Genomic DNA, 21,733 nt, shown 5'->3' with positions numbered 1-21,733 from the left:
TGAGCGGCACTCAAAAATCATCTCTATTTAGTCGTGTTCTTGAACGATTCCGGAAAGGCCTCATTGACATTCTCAAACAATTATTGTTCATCTGGATCATACTAATGGGGTCCAATGTATTGTTATTTAACTATTTTTTTTTCACAAATTGAACTAGGTACTTACTGATGTTATTAAATAAAGATTAGCATATCCATATAACTTTTTTGCTTGATAATAATGTATTTACTTGATGATTTAAATTGTTAATTAAGAATAAAAACAGTCACCTACCCATTACAAGAGATTCAGCGGTTATAAGGTGATAATTGAGCGTAGTTATGCACAAAGCAGCCAAGCCACAATTTTGAAAAAAATGAATTATTGTGATTTCCATAATCTCAGACGATTGTTTTACATTCTGCAGAAATCAGCCAAGTTGCTGGCATACAAAAATCTCATATAAATGCGTTTTAAAGATTTTGCAAATCGCAGAATATGAAATTTTCGATTTGCATAAAGCAACCAAGCTGCTGTCATACAAAAATATCATATAAATGCGATCTAAAAATATGCCATATTCGTTCTGCAAAAAGCAGCCACATGATAATATTTTGATGTACTTACCTAATTGTTAAAATCCTAACTGTAAGGTGTGTTTTTCTACATTCAATTAATAAACATTATTTTCTCGATTAAATTATATGTTTTTCATTTTATTATATATAATATAATATATAGATTTTTCATGTAAAAATTAGTGCCAAGCAGCTAAATATTCATGTATAATTTACAAGTTTTTCGAATTATTTTCAGAACTTTGAAATTCCCATAATACTTGAGGTTTTTTTTAAGAAAATAGATGCAAAAATAACAATTTTTCTTACAAATATAAGAGTTGGCTGCATTCAAGAATGAACATTCTAAAAAACCCGTTTTGCACAAAATAGCATGGACTGCTAAAACCCCAAAATTTCATAGATTTTATGCTTTTATCTCTTTATAAGTTACACAAATATATATATATATATATATATATATAATATCTATCATTCAAAGGGTATAAACAGTATACAGAGGCTTTGTGTATTAAAAGAAACACACTTTTAATAAAAGTGCTTCTATCTCTGTTTGAGGTTTGTGTGGACTAGCTGCTTTGCGTATAACTACTGTTATATTTTTTAAAAAATAAGAAAAAGTGTAAAGTAGTATCGTTAGAATGATAATAGAAATGAGTTTAACAATTGTAATGAACAATTGTTAAACATGAAGTGCCAACTAATTTAATCGATAAAACATGAAATAAAGTACTTGTTAATCTCAAGGTGTATAGCTTCGGCTTTCTGCCAACTTAACTTTCTGCAAGGAATGCTTTATATCACTTTCTACCTCGAATAAACTGTCATTTGTAATCTCGTTTGAAATATGAAATTATAATTTTTGGGTGCCTTGAACATATTGTGTGTGCTTACAAATTAAATATAACAATATAAAAATAAGAACAAAGCTTAATTTGTTAAAAGAGTTATTTAATTACACACAATCAATTTCGTACGACAAGCGTACTACATTGAAATTTAAAATTGATACAAAAAACAAATAGAAATATAATTACAAATTTGAGATGTATTCGTTTGGCACAGGTCATAGAGTATTTTTTTTAATGGTTATGATTACTTAGCTTTTATATTTTAAATGTGATGGCTGCAATTTCATAGTCAGAGCGCCGGAAAGCTGCCGCCTTTTCTTTCACCTTCCCGTCCGAAAGAGGGAAGCGTCATCATGCGTTGAAACTTTTACTATGCGATGATCGATTCACGTCTGTACTGTATTGATTCTAATCCCGGAGTGAGATATTTTGCGGGCGGAAATAAGTTGTTTACTATATCCCCCTTCATTGTGGCAGATCGTTGCGTCAGCTTCCAAAAACGGGAAGAATCCTCATTGGTCCATTTTTTAACGGTCATTGTTTTAGAAAACAGGGTTGACACACACTGTTAACAAGGTTGTGCCAAATTTATGTTGTTAATTAATTGACATTATTTATTTAAGTCTGCGTTTAAAATGTAGACATGTCACGTGAAATGTAACATTACGCACTATTACACACTACGCTCAATTTATAATAACTTTTAAAAGAGTCATCACTTAGTATTCACCCTATATTGATATTGTTTCTCGGTCACGTGTTACGCTGACATGGTCAGTTTTTCAAGAATAAGTACCGGGTAGCATTCAATGACTGCTACAGGATCTATATACCAATAATATTGAAAGTGCCTTTAATATTGGAGTCAACGAACACATAAATGCAAATGTGTGACACCGCAAGCTGCCGTGTTCGCGCTGCGTTGACGCGGATACTACGTCGGTCTTTGCATATACAAACAATAGCAACCAATCTAGTATCTGCGTAAACGCAGAAAATTGCAACGTCGTGTGTTTTCAATTTGTGTCAACTTGTAGCACCGTGTGTTTTAGCCCTAACATGTCTGAAAAATAAAAATTATCTGGAATTTGCAAAAAAAAATACACATTAATTTTAATTAATAACATCTTAACCCTTATTGGACCCTACTCTATGCGATGTATTTGATAAGAATTTCCAACCCCTCAACTCAACCATGATTTGAAATATTGAACCAACTATCTCTTTCTCGCAAACAAATTCACACCTTATTTACTCTATCCATATAATATGACAATAATTATAACCATACACAAACTTTTTTTTATACCCATACCTACTTGAAAACGCTCATCATTCAAGCGTAACACATGTCATACAAATGATTTCTATATGTATGTAATAAATACGACGTTATACCATTTTTGTACCGCTATATATTTTATAACAGTTGCACATATGGCAATGAATGTTTATAGTGCCTGAAGATGCCCAAAGTCTAAACTCAGGTTGCAAAAAACGATGCAAACAGAAAACTTCAAAACTTAATTTAACCAATTAAAAATTAAATTCAAATTCCATCAAAGAACCCCAGTCCATACCATTTAGTATACCTAGGTGTCCAAAATGATCTGTTCATTGAGGTTTGGTAAATAAATTCGACCTAATTATAGACCTAACTCGCCTTTAGGTAATGTAGTTAAATATACACACCTCCCTCTTCACTTTCTCTGAGACAATCTTCCAATATAAATACACGTTAGTTCTAACAATAAATCTTAGCCCTTAAATGGATAATTTTGTACACGTTTCCCCCGATTAAATGATTATGAAAACATAGGTCAAATAGTATACCTCGATTTCATCGTGGGAGTAATTGAGGTGCTATTGAACGAATATACGTAAATCCTTGAGCAAGTTGAGTAAATCTACTTCAACGTTAAATATGCGATTGTAAATTAAACATAATTGATATCTAGGGCAGAGCCCATTGGAGATCTATTCTTGGCTATATCAAGGACCGCAATCCTGGAATTGAGTAAATCTACTTCAAAGTTAAATATGCAATTATAAAATATACATACTTAATTTATTTCTAGAACAGAGCCCATTGGAGATCTCTACGTGGCTACCTATGATTATGATTTATTTGAAATATTATGTTGATGATTTTTTTTTATACATAGGTACCTATCATATTATATACAATATATTCAAAGTTCATCTTTATCGATATTTACCACCTCTTTTGTTAACATAGTTTATTGTATGTCTCTGAGGCAGATTATTATTATGTATATTCTCTATTCTTGGTCGTACACTCATGGCTGAGGATCGTGACCACTTTTAAACTTTGTCATCCTTTGAGCGACCAAGACTTTCCATCCTTTTCGATCTTCCGCTTCTATTATTTCCTTTATTTAAGAAATTCAGTCTCAAAGACTCAAGAGTAATTGTAGCATTTGATATTAAATATTCATAATTAGTTATACCTCAGAAATATAAATATTAGAAAAATATTTTCATAATATTTACCTATTAAAAATCATCCCGTTCTGTACCAATATAATTTCAAAAATATCATTCTAATATATTATAATCTATTTCTGAGATATATTAGAATATACATAATTTAATAATTAGTTGTTTTATTAATATTTATCTCAAATTTACTTTCATATAAAATGTTTCCTTCTAAATAATATAAGATTTTTCTTCAACATCTTTGGTGCCTATGCCTATATACATTTATATTCGATCAATGTGCGAACACAGCCAAGCAAGCAAATTTAAGTAATTCACTCGAAACTAATATACTTACCCGATCCAAATAGTTGGCAAATTCGAAGTTATATCAATCCGTGAGTACGCTTGGTACCAATCAGCACATACATTCCTATTAAAGCGAGTCATTCGTTTCAACCATTAGCCCACATCTCTCCTTCAATACATTGTATAGAATGGTGAAAGGCTTTCAGCCGAACCAGTCGTACGAACCCACTATACAGTGGGGTGCGTCTAAGTTCGTAATATTAAAATCTGTAAACCGTTCTAGGACATTTTATTCAGTATTAATCTTAGATTATATCGTATTAATATACAAGTTTCAGGTACTTCCAGCTTCTAGTAAAAAAACTGACAAAAACAATCATTATTACGAATAATTTAAAAACCTTCGACAAAAGGCTTATATTATATTTCAGCTTTTATTTTACGGTAGTAGGGTATGTTTATAACTGTTTTTATTGACGGGGTTAACTGTTTAGTATCCATGATTATGGAATAGTGAAAAAGGAAGAAAGTGTGCCGCGAATGCATATGTATAATGTTAGTTGATAATTCTAATGGATTTAAGTTTTGTACTAATCCATTTAACTCCACTCTTTAACTCTAGCTTATATAATAATCCAATACAATAAAGTAGGAAAAAACTCCATTACCTACCTATCAAGTCAGAGGTTACAAAAAATACAACAAACAAATTGTGTCGGTAAAAAACCTAATTAATAAAAAAAAGTAAAAACAAGTGTCCGTTGTCAGTGTGTGTTTACCTTTTGTGAGTGTACACGGCGCCTGAAGATTCCGAAAGGCAAATCCCGGGTTGCAAAAAACGACCTAAATGGAATAGTACGAAATTTAAATCCGTTAGAATTTAAATTCAAATTCCATCAAGTGCCTTCGGTCGATAGTATTAATGTTATTTGATAATATTTATAACCTATGTTTCAAAATCATTTAAAATTTGTAAAGTTCCATATACGTTATTTTTCACCATTCGATTTTGATTTTTAGTATTTTCAAACGTTATGTATAGGATACGTTTTATAACTTTACACTTTTTACAACACCTATACGCCTCTTTGCCTGATTACGTCGCATAAAATTAGATCAAATGATATTAACTTGTATTAATATATATGTATAGTAGTAATAAAAAAATAAATGGATAATATTTATGTTAACAAATATTTTTTAAATATATTACATAATTGTCATCCTCGAGCCGGGAGTGCAAGGTTATGAAGTAGCAACTCTACCCAATGTTGCAACGTATGGTAATGTACGTTGAACGGCAGAAAACTATTCGTCAAGATTGTATATTAATACTTTATATTAAATATTAATGCTATCGACCGAAGGTACTTGTTGGAATTTTAATTTTAATTTTAAATTAGAATTTAATAAATATATGTTTAATTGAAATTTTGAGATTAAATTTAAACAAATATTTATTTTTATTTTTCAAAATCAAGTTTTTAGATAACATTTTTTTGTAATTATTAATAACCATGTCATTTTTCGTACAAGGTGATTGTTAGTAAATTTAAACAAACACAAACACATAGCCTTTGAGAAAATCACATAAATATATTATGTCCTCACAGGGCTCGAGCCCAGAGCTCCCGGAAGAAGCAGCGCCTTACGCACTACACCACAAGAGCCGCTTTAGATAACATATTGATTAGTTACTTAAAAACAGTTAAAAGTAAAAATTTATAAATTACATTCCGTCAATATATTATTTCAGTCGTCACTACACTCCCCCTTAAGTAGGTTCACTCAAAATAGAGATTTGCTGTAAGTACTAACGTTACTACAGTGCATATTAGCTACTCATACAAAAGCGTGAGGGAGGGAATTATTAAAAAAAAACAGGATATTGTACGTATATTGAGTCTGTGCTACGTCACTGTATGACACGTTCAAAATCTCAATGCTCCCAGCTTGACAACGGGTACTGTAAAGTCGATCCGAAACGTCGACATGGGCTTACAGAAATTTTCAGAATGGGGCCCTACACAATGGAAGTACGTGATACGAACGAGAGATGCCGACAATTGGTCGTTGTTACTGGATTTATTACAATTATTTATCCAATTTGCGATCCAAACCTTATAGCAAGATAATGTGTACAGACCAAGTGGGCCTCGATACCTAGCTCCTCGGATATATTATTTTCAGCATATCGACCGTACTAAGCTACTTTTCATGAGAGAAAATTGATACTTATAAGAATTTCAATGGTTTCGTCATATATTTTTCACTAACGAACGCAACCGAAAACTACTTGTATCTTGTTACAAAATAACTCTTTCTGGTGCACATTTGGAACGACCACAGAACAGATAATAAATAAAATACCGATAGGCTATATTCAATACGCCGCATGTTGATGCAGGTTTTTTGAAGGTGTGAGTGTCCTACAAAAATGAAGCACGTATTACGCACGTGCGATAATGTGTGTCACCAACATTAAATGAGCGAAATGCAAAAACCGAGAGCAGTTTTCAGTATTCGACGTATAACTAATTCTTGACTCGAGTCGGTTACCTGTTATCGCCTTACCCGTTAGGTATTTCAGTTCTTATTATTTCTGAGTTCCCTGGGAACGACCAAATAACCATACCTAGTTCATTTGTGTTCGCCATAACGCACCAACGTCATATTGGCTTAGCATCCTAAATATCATGCTTATTTAGAGTCGCAGCTATGTATAGTCAAGTTTAGGGCCTTATTAAGAAAACTGGATATATGGGTTAACCGGAATTTATGGGGGATCCAAAATGCAAAACTGTCAGAATGAAAAAATAAAATTATAAAATATAACAAGAAAATTTAGTGATCACTTCGTAATAATCAAAAGTTCGTCCAATCTCGCCTTAACAATGATCGCGGTAAATCCATTTTGGTAAGTAGTTACACCACATGACCTTTGTCTTTCTTACAAAAATACTTTAAAAAATTAAGTGCAATAATAATTAATACAATACGTTAATCGGTATTTTTAAAACAACGAGGTGGCCATGTGGTCAAATTATATGTATATTATCATTATATAATATCAGAGTAATTATTATACTCTTATATATGACATTTAAAACATGTTTATCACGTAAGGGTACAAAATTAGTATTGTGTATTGGTTTACATTTTTTTTATTCCTAAAAAATATTCAAAAGTTATCTTATCACTATTTCATTGTATCAAAGATATACATATTATTGTATCAAAGCAAATCTCAGTACATCTACGTATTAACACAGTTATTCTTGAACCACATTTTATAAAAATATATGGTTCATAATATTTGTTTTAAAACTACTTTTATAACAATTTTGCTTCAGTCAGTGCATACATATTTATAATACTTAACTAAAATGTGGAATCGAATTAATTATGCTATAGTCTACTATTTCAGAATAGATATTAGGTCATTAATTGCATTCAACTTAACAATGATTGGTAATTGTGCCGCAGAGGTGGACACGACCTTTTATATATATATTTTTTACGAAAAGAGTTTATTCCATGTAGACAATTATTACACCCACGGTGGCCGCGCGGCATAAGCGTTGGACTTTCACGCTGTGGGGCTCAGGTTCAAATCCTGGGTCTGGCAAGTACACATATTGTTTTTCAGTTTGTGTGTGAGTCAGGGTATGGACCTATTAGGTTGAGCAAGTGGCTGACACCCATTTCTCGTAAAAAACAAAATCTGTCAATACAAACCTCTACTTTGTGGAGGCCCATATGATCCTATTAGGATCGGACATGGTAAAAAAAAGACAATTATTATAATAAATACGTTTTTTTGTCGGTGCATCGGCTTTTCGATCCGATAATCGTTAATTGTTTCAGAGATATTGATACATCATTATCACAAACTAAGATTATATGAGGTAATATTAGGTTGGGGTAGGTTAGATTAGGTTAGGTTAGGTTTGGTCTTAAAAGAAAGTTGTAAAATCTCATTTATCTGCGGCACATTTACCCAATGATTAAATCCAAAAGATTTTATAAATAAATCGTTAAATTAAAATACCTACAACTGTTAATACCCCCATAAAAATGTTTGTCACGATTTTCAACCAAAGCTTGTTTATTTTGTATGTTCGTTGATTTTAAACGTCGACGATTTGACAGGAAACGTCAGGCATCACGAATGAAAACCGGCACAATACGCGATACGAGGGCAAATTGGGACTTTTACAACTTACTGTACTGCACTGAGACGAGGAAAAGAAATGTTTACAGATTTTCTCCCTCTGTGCTAAGATACTATTGTGACAACAAGATGTTTTTTTTCATTCCTGCTAATACGTTTTGAGAATGAAAGTAAGTTATATAAAATTAGCACAGCTCTAAAGTGAATACTTTTTACAATAAAAATCAGTGTTTACCCAAATTGTTGTCGCTATCATAAATATATTATTCTATAGAGCATTTTTCATTATTTTTGTGAACATTTTAAGAATGACATTTCAGATAATACGAAGATGTTAAAATCTAATACCTGTATAAAATAGATTATTGCTTGTTTTGGACAATTGAGATGCTGATCACATGTGACATATATTTTTTTAAATGTATTAAGAATAGCCTTTACATCGCCACATACCTATATAATTATATATAAAAAAAAAACTTAACTTCTTTTTATGAAAATATTTAAGTATTTTATTTCCAACATTGAAGTTTAGTATATCCCATGGACATGATGTAAAAAATGTCGTTATTATTTCCATAGCAACCCTATATGATTTAAATAACGTTTTATCATAAATTTGTTCTTCTTCAAGTAATTACAATATGAATAAACAAAAAAATGTAAAAAACGATCATAAAATATTGTTTAACAGCAGATTTACTGTACAGATTTATTGTACTGTTTCAGATTTTTATCAATAATTGCGTTTTTATAAAATAAATATTACTAAAAACAATTCCACCATAAATTAATTGACAGTAATTTAACATAATTAAAGAAACAAGAGTTTGATATGTAAAATTAATAATCATGTTATGTTGAACAACTTTAAAACGATTTACTCAACGTAATCATTGGTGACCTGTATTAGTTTGATGCTCACCACCTCATATTTCCTATTATTTTGAATGATTAATCGACTACATGCAATTTTCGAATTTATTTTATCATTTATGGCTTAAGGACTTTCCATAAAATTATTAAACACTTAATCTTCAGAGTCAATATTCCTCGTTGAATAGACAGTCCAGCAATTCAAAATATTATCGTCGTCCTTCGACATTGCAGGTGATCAACCAACCTCTCCAAATTGTCAGTGATCATGGTATACATTTAAATATGATCAAATTATACGTCTTATAGAACAGTGGTCCTCAACCCCCGGTCCGTGGATCAAATGGTTCCGGGCCGCCCAAAGAACATTAAATTATTTCCATAGTTTTGGATATCAGTGGAGGATGAATATCCATCTTTAAGCTGTAAAGCTATAAATTTATTAATGTAATTTTCAACATTATAGTTATGTCCATCTTTCACAATATAAGATTAAAAAAATATTACATAAAAAACCATTTTTATTTCAGTATTAGTGGTCCGCGAAATATTTTTACTTTTGTTATCGGTCCGCAGGTGTAAAAAGGTTGGGAAACACTGTATATAGAACATCAATATCGTATCCTGCAAATCGTCACCGTTTTAGCAAAACCATCTATGTGTCACTTTTATCAAAAATGACTTTTAAATACGAGGGTGGGTCAATAATTCCTTAGAAAAAAGCATTAAAACAGTTTTTATTTTTGTATTTTTTTTTTATTTCTCAACATAATCTCCTTGGAGCTCAATAGACTTGGTTAGACGTTTCTCAATTTTTTTAAACCGTCAGAAAAATAAGTTTTTGGAAGGTCCTCAAAATAAGCATTTGTCCGATCGATGACTTCTTCATTTGAAAAAAAGACGTTGTCCACTTAGCCATTTTTTTAAGTTTGGGAAAAGGAAAAAGTCACTGGGGGCTAAATCTGGCGAATACGGTGGGTGGTCGACCAATTCGAACTTTAATTCTTCAATTTTAGCCATTAATCGTAAACATGTGTGAACACGGGCATTGTCCTGATGAAAGAGGATTTTTTTCCTGTTTAAATGAGGCCGTTTTTCTTCAATTTCGTTTTTTAGCTGGTCCAATAAAGATGCATAATAATCCCCTGTTATTGTTTTTCCTTTTTCCAAATAGTCAACGAAAATAATTCCACGTGCATCCCAAAATACAGTAGCCATAACCTTACCAGCTGATTTTACGGTTTTCGCCTTCTTTGGACATGGTTCGCCTTTCGCAATCCACTGCTTTGACTGTTCTTTCGTCTCGGGAGTATAGTGGTGTATCCATGTTTCATCTACAGTCACAAAGCGACGAAAAAATTCATCCGGATTGCGTTGCATGAGCGACAACAGGGCTTTAGAGGCCACCACCCTATTGCGTTTATTGTCGACTGTGAGCAAACGCGGCACCCATCTTGCAGAAACTTTTTTCATGCCCAATTTGTCATGTAAAATAGAAATGACGCTACCTTTTGAAATCCCTGTAACCTCAATTATCTCACTCAACTTTAATCTTCGGTCACTTAACACCATATCGTGGATTTTATTGATCATTTCTGGTGTAGTCACCTCTACAGGACGTCCTGAGCGTGGTTCATCCTTTGTTGATGTACGACCACGTTTAAATTCATTTAACCAGTTATAAATAGTTGCAAGTGAAGGAGCAGATATGCCGTGAACTAAATCCAACTCATTTTTTATTTCCTTTGCTGTTAACCCTTTTATATTAAAATATTTAATAACAGCTCTAAACTCAATTTTCTCCATTTTTGTAAACAAGCATTTTTTTTTTTAAATGTACGAAAATAAAAAACAACAACCCGACCAATCTGATTGAAACTTCGCAGCATACTGAATCGGTAGTGCCGCTGCATGAAAACAAACCGCTTACAGTACTAGTCGCGCCACCTGTCGGCTTTTCTAAGGACTTATTGACCACCCTCGTACCAAGTCATTCCTTATTTTTTTCTCTATAGGCCAGTAAAATGATCTATGTGTTGGGTAAACTCGCTCCGAAGTTATTTCAAAAAATAAAAAACAGCTATGTGTAAGGTTCAAAAACCACGGTTCACAAGAACAACTATGTGTATATTATAGTAACATATAGATGGTATTTTGATATCGAGAGTGTAATGTTTTTTTACAGTTTGGCTACACATAGTTTGTTTCTATGTTATATGCTATGCATTATGGTCTTGCACGACGGTTTGAAAGATGCTTTCTCAAAAAGAGAGACAGGAAATATTCAATAATTTCTGGAAGATGCCTACATGGTCAATAGGGTATAGGCGAGAATTAATTTAAAAGTTGGATAAACAACTACAAACGTCTCGATGACAGTGGCCAATTGAAAGCAACAATGACAGGTAATAAGAATCTGACTGAAGATAAATAATTGGTAGTGCAACCAACAATCAAAACGGAGAGATTTGTGGAAAAATGTTACATTATGGTTGGATCTAATTCCAAAATTCCCAGCCATTATTGCAGAGAAAATACCTCCAGGGTGTATGTGAAATCGTGTTTCCGATCCAAAATACAAATGCATGATGAATATAAAAAATGGTCTCTGGAAAATGGTCATAAAGCAGCAGAATATACTCCAGTATATTTACCACCAAAAAATCAGTATCCACCAACCACGTAAAGATCAGTGTGCCATCACTGCCATCTGTTGTAGTTATAAAATGAAGAATGTTTCAGAAATGGAATACAATAGCCACATTATTAAAAAAAAACATTAAAAAAAGATGCTAAAAGACCAAAAATGAAATGCAGGAGAGTACCAGAAGTATTACTGGACGGTTAGTAGTCACAATGGATCTCCAAAGTGTGCTGCTATGTCCAAAACACAGGCACAAATGTATTATAAACAAAAGCTGCAATTACACAATTTCACCATATACATTCTTCATAATGTATCTTCTAATGAATTTGTCTCATCTCATCGAAAGCAGGACAATACAATGAAATAATTCTAATATCGGATGGGTGTGGATATCAAAACCGAAATAAATTATTCGCTACTGCTCTAAGTTATATCTTTAGAGAGAAAGAACATCGAGATTCAACAGCTTTTTCTGGAAAAAGGCCACACCATGATAGAGGCCGATAGTGCACATGCCACCTAAGAAAAGTATTTTAAGCCTCCAATATATTCACCATCTGATTATATAGCACGTATGCGGCTAGCAAGACCAAAACAACCTTATAAAATTAATGTCATTGATTTTTAATTTTTAAGAATTATGGATAAGATTTAATCTGGATTAAGTTCAATCAGACCAGGAAAACGAATTGGAGATCCTGTTGTATATGATATTAAAATGTTACAGTATCTACCAGATGGAACAATCTTTTACAAACTCAACTTTATCAGTGCAACTGTTTGACTGCCTTTGTAATATATATAATGAATCATTGCCAATATCGCAGTCGAAATACATACATCTTCAGGAATTAAAAAGTGTAATAGAGAAAGGTCACCACTATTTCTACGATAACCTAACATTTAAACCTGCTAATAGAAAGTAAACAAACTTATAAATATAATATCATCTCACTATTGCATTAATAATTAATAAAATGATATTGCAATTTATCACAACGCACTATATATATTTCAACTATTATTTATGTAACAGTTTTTCATGAATTTATTATTATTCACATTTTGATGAATAAATTAAAATATGTGTATTTACAAAACGGTCAAAACAACTTATATGACATCACAAACTGTATTTTTATTATTTTTGTATTAAAAATAAAAGATTTTTGTAAACAAAATAATAATCTAAGACCATTTTCTGATTATAATAAAGCATTCTTCATAATTTTAATGTTTAAATGTAACATTATTTTTTTATTCAGTTTTATCCTTCTCCTGCACAATTTGAGAAAGTGCACATAGATGGTTTTGCTAAAACGGTGACGAAATGCAGCTCCACAGGCGATCGGTTGTGATTCTTGAATGAAGTCTGAATATTATTTTTCTCGAGCAGTACATCTCAGAAGCGTCACTTTTCTCTCTCTCGCTTGTAGTATCCATGCTTTTATACCATAAATGAATATAGAAAAGACCATCAATCGTACTAGTATGTCTACTATCTACTATGCATAATACATATCACCTACTTACAATTGGATGACAATGAAATATATTGTGCTGATTTTTTTTGTAAAAATTAGACATAAATATTATTTAAAGAAAAAAATATTTGTTTTTTGAAACAATTTCTGAAGTAATGAAACAATTTTACTTTGACACGTGCCTGGGAAAATAAGCTACCTGCTATTATTATTATAAGCGTTTAACTCTAATTGATTCTGATTTAAAATATGCTGAATTTTAAGCAAAAACTTTTTGTAAAAATAAACATTTTATAATTTAAGTTAATTAACTTTTAGTATTATAGAATGAAAATAATAAAAGAATATAAATTCATAGGTACAAAATGAAAATGTATTAAAACATTTTTTACCTCATCAACTAAAAAAAATATTTACAAACAAATAAATCAGAGTACGGATTATTTTAGAATCACAATTCGAATAAACGATTGTTCAATTTTGTCCTGGTCCAATTTAGGTGGAAATCCTTTTCGACGATATTTCAAGCGATTTCGATCCCTGAGTAGCCTTGAAAGGTATTGGGTTAGCGGTCAAAATCCCTTGCGTCATATCAACTTGACAATACTATCCGAGAAGAATTTTCGCTTTTATTTATTAAACAAGAAATGAAATGAACGTTCATACAAAGGTGCAGTCAATATTCATTTAATGAAATAGTATTCAAATTGAATTTAATATCATTTCGTGGAATTTTCAACCACATTATTTTCTCTTTATATAATAATATCAATCGCTTGCGATAGGATTTAATTTAGAGTATATTTATTTTCATTATGGCATATTTGGGTGTATAATTATGTTGTTTAATTTTTCTTAATGATGCTATCTGGGACTATATTTTTCTTACCTATGCACGTAAATGATACCTTATTGACATACTCCTGCACGGAATAAAGTTTTGTAGGCCTAAAAGTGCAGCTTGGCCACATAGTCAATTAACAGAATAGGAAAGACTGACGCATCACTTGGCTATCTGGATAAAAAGGAAAATGTTAAATTTAGAATGCTAATTATAATATGTACCTAGATATAAAATTTCAAACCAATAGCTTTAAGTATTATATTAAGATTCATAGCATTAAAATTGTAATTAATTTTGTAATAGGAATAGCTTGTAAATCTATGTAAGATTTTTTTATGAGTTTAAAAGAAATATATGTAAAAGATGCAAGGGTGGAAGAGAGATAGCATGAGGTTTCTTTGCAATAACTGTACACGATGAATGATCAGTCGAGAAAAATACGAGTCATGAGCGGATGAGAAATTGAGTCCGCGAACTGTCGCGCCAAAAATAAAACTAATGTCGGCCATTAATAATTAGAATATAAGTGACATTAAGATATAGTTAATTAAGGAACTTATTTTAAGAAACTATAGAAACGATAATAATAAATACTTATGACACTGTTTAACATAAGTTTCTTTCTTGTAAAAAATAAACATTGAAAATACAAAGACACGTGCTCACCAAAAAAAAAAAAAAACTGCTTTATTTAATTTATTTTTGTGAATCCTGAGTTAAACCAATACCTTGAGCTAGCACAGAACTCTGGATATCTCATAATGGAGGCTTATTTTTTATTTTCTAGGTCTGGGCTAAATAAGCATATTAATTTCTTTCCCGCTTGTAATTTAATTAAGCATTACTCCGCGTGAATTATTTTAGTTTACTTCGATTTTCGCTCTATTGAGGTAAATTTATTACTTAAGATAATAAAAGTAGCATGAAGCGTCCAATAAACAAAATTTCATTCTTTTTGAGATATTTTGAATGTATAATATGCGATCTTGTTTTAATCACTTATTAACATTGATGGTATTTACCCAGTCCTTTTCGAGTTTTCTACTTTTCTTATTCTCTACAGGTGATATAATATGTAACCTTTGCTCACGGCTTGATTCAATTTTGGACGATAGACATTTCCATCCAGAATACGGAAGTACGTAATGGACAACGTTTGCTTATTAGTAAGTTAATCGTAGCTACAGAAAATTCATACAACACATTTGTCATGAGTCCTAGCTTGGAATATTGACGTTTTTTGCGTTATTATTGTATGTACGAAGACACAGTAAATCCAAAGAGTTTTGAATACTGCCGATCATGCAGATGAGATAAAATATGTGCATTTCATCACCCCATAGGAATCTCCATTACGGGTGCAACATTTGTCAACGGCTGATAATTTCATATTTTTTTTGGTCACCAAATTTACCAAAATACGAGTCAATAATTGCAAAGTAAAATTATATTATTACGTTATTTTTTAATAAAATCAAAAGTATAATTTACATATTAATAAAATAGTATTTTAAAATGTGGTATACTCGTAAAAACCTGATGCACCAAAATATGGCTTTAATTTCAACTCCAAACAACAACATTCATAGAATAATACGTTTTTATATTATTATATTTCTAACTTCATATATTTGCTTCATTACTGAGGATTGTGATCATTCAACTTACAGGCATTTTTAACAATTATCTTTCATCTAGCTAGAGTGATTTAGTGCTGGCATTATTACGTCATCTATTAATCCAGTCACTCTCTTGGTTATGTCACTCCAACTGGAAGGAACACGCCATCGCAACATTTTTCTTCGACGCCATCAGAGATCGCTTTTCTCGCGAAACTATTCGGATTTCTTCTTACCATATATGACTAAATAATTGGAGTACCTGTCTCTTATAGTTGGCTGAGAGATATTTTTTGACGCAAGCTTTACTATAATATATACATTTTTACACCTGACCATCTATCTATGCCCCATGGATTGCAAATCATCCTTTAACAGTATCTGTAGTTGTTCATTATTCCAATTATATTTTAATTTTGGTATTGTTTACATGTTTTTTAATATACATACATATTTATTTAATAAACACAAAACTGTTTTTATGGTTATTTATTGTTTAATGTATATTTTAATATTACATGACATTATGGCTTCATTATTATTTTCTTCTAAAATCTACCGGCTAAAACAAGCTTGTCAGTTTGATCAATAATCATTATGTTAAAATATAAATAAATTATTAATTGAAGATTTCAATACCTATAAATATATAAAGGATTTATTCAAATTAAATGAATAATACATGTATTGTATAAATTTTAGTAATCAGTGTGCCTTTTTAAGTGCCTGCAAAATCTAGCTTGTTTCAATGGGTTAACTCTTAGATTCATTAGTCTTAATAACTCATTTAGTGCTAACTCCGCGACTGGCGCGTTTGGAGTCGTTGACGATTAGATATAATTAACGTGTTATTTAAACATGGTAATTAAAAGGTAATTAAAAGGTTAGCAGTGATTGTGTTAAGGCCCATTCAGTACTTGCTTTTGTCCGTGCAAAGAGTTTGTTCCATATGTTTTATCATAAAATATTGTTTTAAGAAAGTTAGAGCATAATAATGACATACCCATATTTAATACAAAGTCCACAGATTGGTCAGACTTAGCTTTCAAAGATATCCTTAATTCTTTATTTATAACCTTTACATGGCACGACATCTCTTAATGCATCCATCTGTCAAATTATAAAAGTACTTACCTATCGCGCATGTGGAATATACCACCACTGCTTTAACACATTCAAATTGCATTCAACTTAATTGTAGACTTTTATGTAAAAAAATAAATAATAAGCTGTTTGTTAGGAGTTTTATAAATTATTACTGTTTAACTGACTTCCCCCGGAAAATGTTTTGTTTCATTCTGTTTCATTTTATTTCGTGATTTATGAGTGGGGAGTGAGCGAGATGACGACATAATTACTATAAGTGTCCCTCGCTTTACTTCAGTAGAATAAGGGGACGATTGACTCAAGGTGACCGCTGGTACGATGTGAAATAAAATTATATGAAAGAAAAATTAGCAAAGTATGACTAAACAGAAAATTTGCATTTCATGTTCATATTGTTGCGAATACTCTAGTGAGTAATGATGTAAATAAAACAACACAGTTTCGTTATATTATTACCAAAAATTTGTGCCAACTATGTGTGGTTTAAAAAAACTTTACAAGAGTGCTAAAGTACACAGTAAATTATAATGACTACATCCTGGACATATGAATATATTATATAAATAATTACCCTTTGATTGTAATGAATCATTTTTTTCCTTGGTATATTAGTTTTTCAAAATACACTTAGCCGGTTCAAAGGCAAAAAAGTAACCTCACTGCTCTAACAAAATAACTATGTACAAATAGTATTTTAAATTATTTAAATTTTGTTTTTGCAAAAACATGATTTCATGAAAAGTATACATATTCTCGTCTTTAAAGATGCAATGATATGTTGTATACATTGTTATGAACTTAGGTATATTAATAATTAGAATATTTTTGCAATACAAAATACATAATTGCAATAATAAAACAAAATAAAATCAGGGAAGCTGTTGTTTTTGTGAACTACATAAAAAAAACAAGACAACAATGAAAAACCACGAATTGTATTTTTCAAAATGTTTTTAAAAATAATTCGTAAAAATATGTAATCTTTTTTATTATAATTGTTTTATTAGCCGGGTCAAATAATACTGTTTTCTATACATTTTCAAATAAATAAGATGAAGATTTTTACATGACAATAGTCTACTGGAGGTAACCATCCATAAATCGCCCTTCAGAAGAATGAAGCAAAAAATAAATAAAAACATTTTAATTCAAGCAATGTATTTTATTTGAAAGGTAAAATGGCAATTCTGTCATTTTATCCTTTTTATCTCCCCATAATGAAAGACATTTTTGGATAAACTCTGTTCGCGAGACTCAGCTGGAATTTTAAAATATCTATGCATCCACTTATAAGAAAATGTTTTTTAAATCTCCCCTTTTGTCAAAGAGAGTTTATTTATTTTTCTTCTCCCAGTTCTATTAGGTAGACTAAATAGATAAGTAATTGATTAGTGATTTTCAAAGAAGGACCCATTGACAAAATATCTTTGTCGCATTTTCCCCTTCATATTTACCAATGTAATTCACGTGGAAAGCCAATAGTCCTAGTCATTATACAATGATTTGATAATATAGCCAACCTAATCAATTTAACAAAACCATTATAGGTGTAAGTGGATAAAAATGGTATATTCTCGTTTAATAATTCACAAAAAATGCGATGATAGATAATCCAAATGTTAAAAATATTTTTCATTCCGGGTGCAGTTGTTTTCTCATGCTCTTACTATTTTACCACGTTTTTATTAGCTCGTATTCTTGTTTGTCCGGTGGTTGTTTATCCAGTACAAATCTTGCAATCGATTTTTAACTAACTAGATATTTGAAACTTTTAGAATATATCAGAACACGATGCCAATGCATTCTTTTAATACTTTTAGCCATCTTTAAGCAGAATTGAATTCATTTTCAGTTAATTCTGTTTTGTATGAAAAGTTAATTCGGAAGAAATCCGTAATACAATCCACTATTATTGATTGCTAAGGGGGTTGTCAAGCAACTAAATTATTAATATATACGTGCGTTACTATGGAAATTAAAATGACATTTCAGTATTCCATATTTGTTTGTTTGTTGCAAAATAGCAAAAAAATGATTTGTTGACAATTGCCTTATTTGTTCTAAATTATTAATACATAGAATTGTTAAGTTTATATGATTCAACAGAAAATTTAAAAACGTGGTAAGATAAAATGTTATTTTTATCTTGTAATTATTTATACTTCGGATTTCTTGAAAAAACAATATGTACGATAAACGATAAAAGTGAATTATAATATGACATCTGGCTAAAAAATAAGTATTTATAGTGTTTTTTCACACATTTTATATAATCCCAAGACCAGTTTTATGTTACCACATTGTCAAATTGGTGATAAGAAGTTAAATTTTAAGTTATTATAATATAATAATTTGATAAAATGTGGAAATATTTTTATTATCTATGATCACTTTCAAACAAGATATAAAAGTGAATATACCTACCTAATTGTAGTCTACATATTTTTTTTTTTAAATAAAACATAATTTCCTATATGTACCAATAATAATTATTGTTTATATTATGTATGGCATGAATTCAAATAAACGAAGCACGATCCACTCAAAGTTAATTGCTCTCAAGGAATAAAATAAAATAATAATTTAACCCTCAGCAATTTAAATTGAGATTAGCACAAATTTACAGCAGTTTTTGGCAGCTTATAGTATTCCGAATGATTTACGGTATTTTCTTGTACAGTAATTAATAAATAATAAGCGCATGGAATCCTTTAACAACGTAATTTAATTAACAGTCGCACTTTTGAATTTAGAAATGATTTAAATTTACATTACATTTTTTCGTTTGATCATCGAATATTTTATTTTAATACAATAATGATAGGTATGTTAAATAGCTTCTATAATAAATTATATTCAAATTAGTATAATATGTAATTAATCACTTTTATGTTGTCACTTTTATATAGCCAAAAATGCACATTGAAATAATTACAAGATAAAAAGAACTTTTTATATACAACGTTTTTAAATTTTTTGTTGAATTATTATGCTCAATTATGCTCAAACTTGTACTTGATATGAAGTAAATAAAAAACAAACAAACAAATATAGAATACTGGCATTTTCATTTTGATTTCCATAGTAACGCACGTATATATTAATAATTTAGTTGCTAGGACCACTCCCTTAGCAATCAATAATACTTTTACTTTTTACGGATTTTTCTGAAATAACTTTCCATACAAAACAGAATTAACTGATAATTCAATTCTGCTTAAAGATGGCTTAAAGTATTAAAAAAAACTGCATTGGCATCGTGTTCTGATATATTCTAAAAGTTTCAAATGTCTAGCTAGTCGGGAAGTTGGTTAAAAATCGATTGCAAGATTTGTACTGGACAAACAACCACCGGACAAACAAGAATACGAGCTAATAAAAACGTTGTAAAATACGGATATTTTTCTTCTATTGGGTACCTGCTTTAGCGATAGCGACCGAGCTTTAGCGATATTCAGTATGTCAGTGGAAAAACCGTGTGGTTGATTTGACCCAACCGTCTGACGGACGCCTTTCCTCGTCCACTCCAACCTATCACAACCAAATACTCCGAGTTCTTCTAAATCCTGTCTGCGGGCTATATATTATTATGACCAAACAATTATTGCAGAGTTCGTTCAGAAAGATAATACATAAAATGTGGGTACTAAATGATTTTTAACTAGTGATTAATTATACTCGTTAAAGTATATTCAAGAGGAAGAATAGGTTAAATTTAATTAGAATTAGTTACATATGCCCACTGTAATGGGTATACGTCCATTGAAATCATATTGTATATATCACTAGTTTGCTCAAATCGTGTCTAATTTAAATAAGTACGGAAAAATAAATCAATTTGTAATACCTACTTATTAAAAAATGTATATAATTAGATATGTTTTACAAAATATAGTAAACGTTAAGTACACTATATATTCTTAAATTAATTAATAAACTACAAACGATTAATGATTCTTTGCTCTGTGTAATGTAACCAAAGAAAATTATTAACTATTTTTTACCCTACGAATAATTCACAGTATTTAAGAATGTAATATTCTTTTTATTGAACATACATAATTTGAAAACACTTCTAAGAAAATATATAACCAATGAAAAAATCTTTTTGAACAAAATACGACACCTAGCAGAAATCAAACCTGCGTCTCTCTATACACAATGCTATAGGTGTCCTATCTAATTGCGACAAATGTTATCTAATGACTCTTACAATACTCTCTGAAGAGATTTCTACATTGAATTACTATTGGCAATCGGCTATTGTATTTTTAATCAAAGTAGGTATTAATCACCTCAATTACTAATCGAACGAAGTGTCTTCTAATAATTATGTATGAAAGAAAATTATGTTACAGTAGGCATATTACATTTTAGATTTAGGGTAAGGGTATACAAAATGGCATGGGGTTTTGTTTATTGAGAAAAAGAATATCAAAACATGTAATTTATTATAAAATTGGAGCATGACTGTAAAGTAATACTATTTTTTAATGTATTGGCATATTTATATTAACAACATGTTACATAAGTGATAGTAAAAAAAAGAAATAAAAATGTATAGCTAAAAACCATTTCACCCTTCCTGGTGTACAAAATGGCATACAACTTAAATATTTATCAAAAATAGAAAATGAGTATAATTTCAAATAAAAATTACATGTTTTACGGAGAACAAACTTCGCAGAAAAACATTTTTGCTTTTTTATCGAAACCAGCACAATCAGCATAAGCCCATTTTCCACATTTCATGCATCTTAGCCAAGTTTCTCCAGGTTTAGATCTTATGTACATCTCATTAAAATAAATACAGGCACAATCAT

At 30.4% G+C, this 21,733-nt stretch overlaps 1 protein-coding gene across 1 annotated transcript in view; it reads right to left on the bottom strand.

Annotated features, from left to right (window-relative positions):
• Positions 1–21,733, bottom strand: part of LOC147066714 (uncharacterized) — a 1,113,477-nt gene that overhangs the window by 671,032 nt on the left and 420,712 nt on the right. The window lies entirely within an intron of this gene.

Source organism: Rhyacophila brunnea, unplaced genomic scaffold, assembly GCF_057557595.1.
Source record: "Rhyacophila brunnea isolate RB1 unplaced genomic scaffold, BYU_Rbru_1.0 scaffold_4, whole genome shotgun sequence".
Classification (NCBI taxonomy): domain Eukaryota; kingdom Metazoa; phylum Arthropoda; class Insecta; order Trichoptera; family Rhyacophilidae; genus Rhyacophila; species Rhyacophila brunnea.
This window is presented reverse-complemented; position numbering and strand designations above follow the sequence as displayed.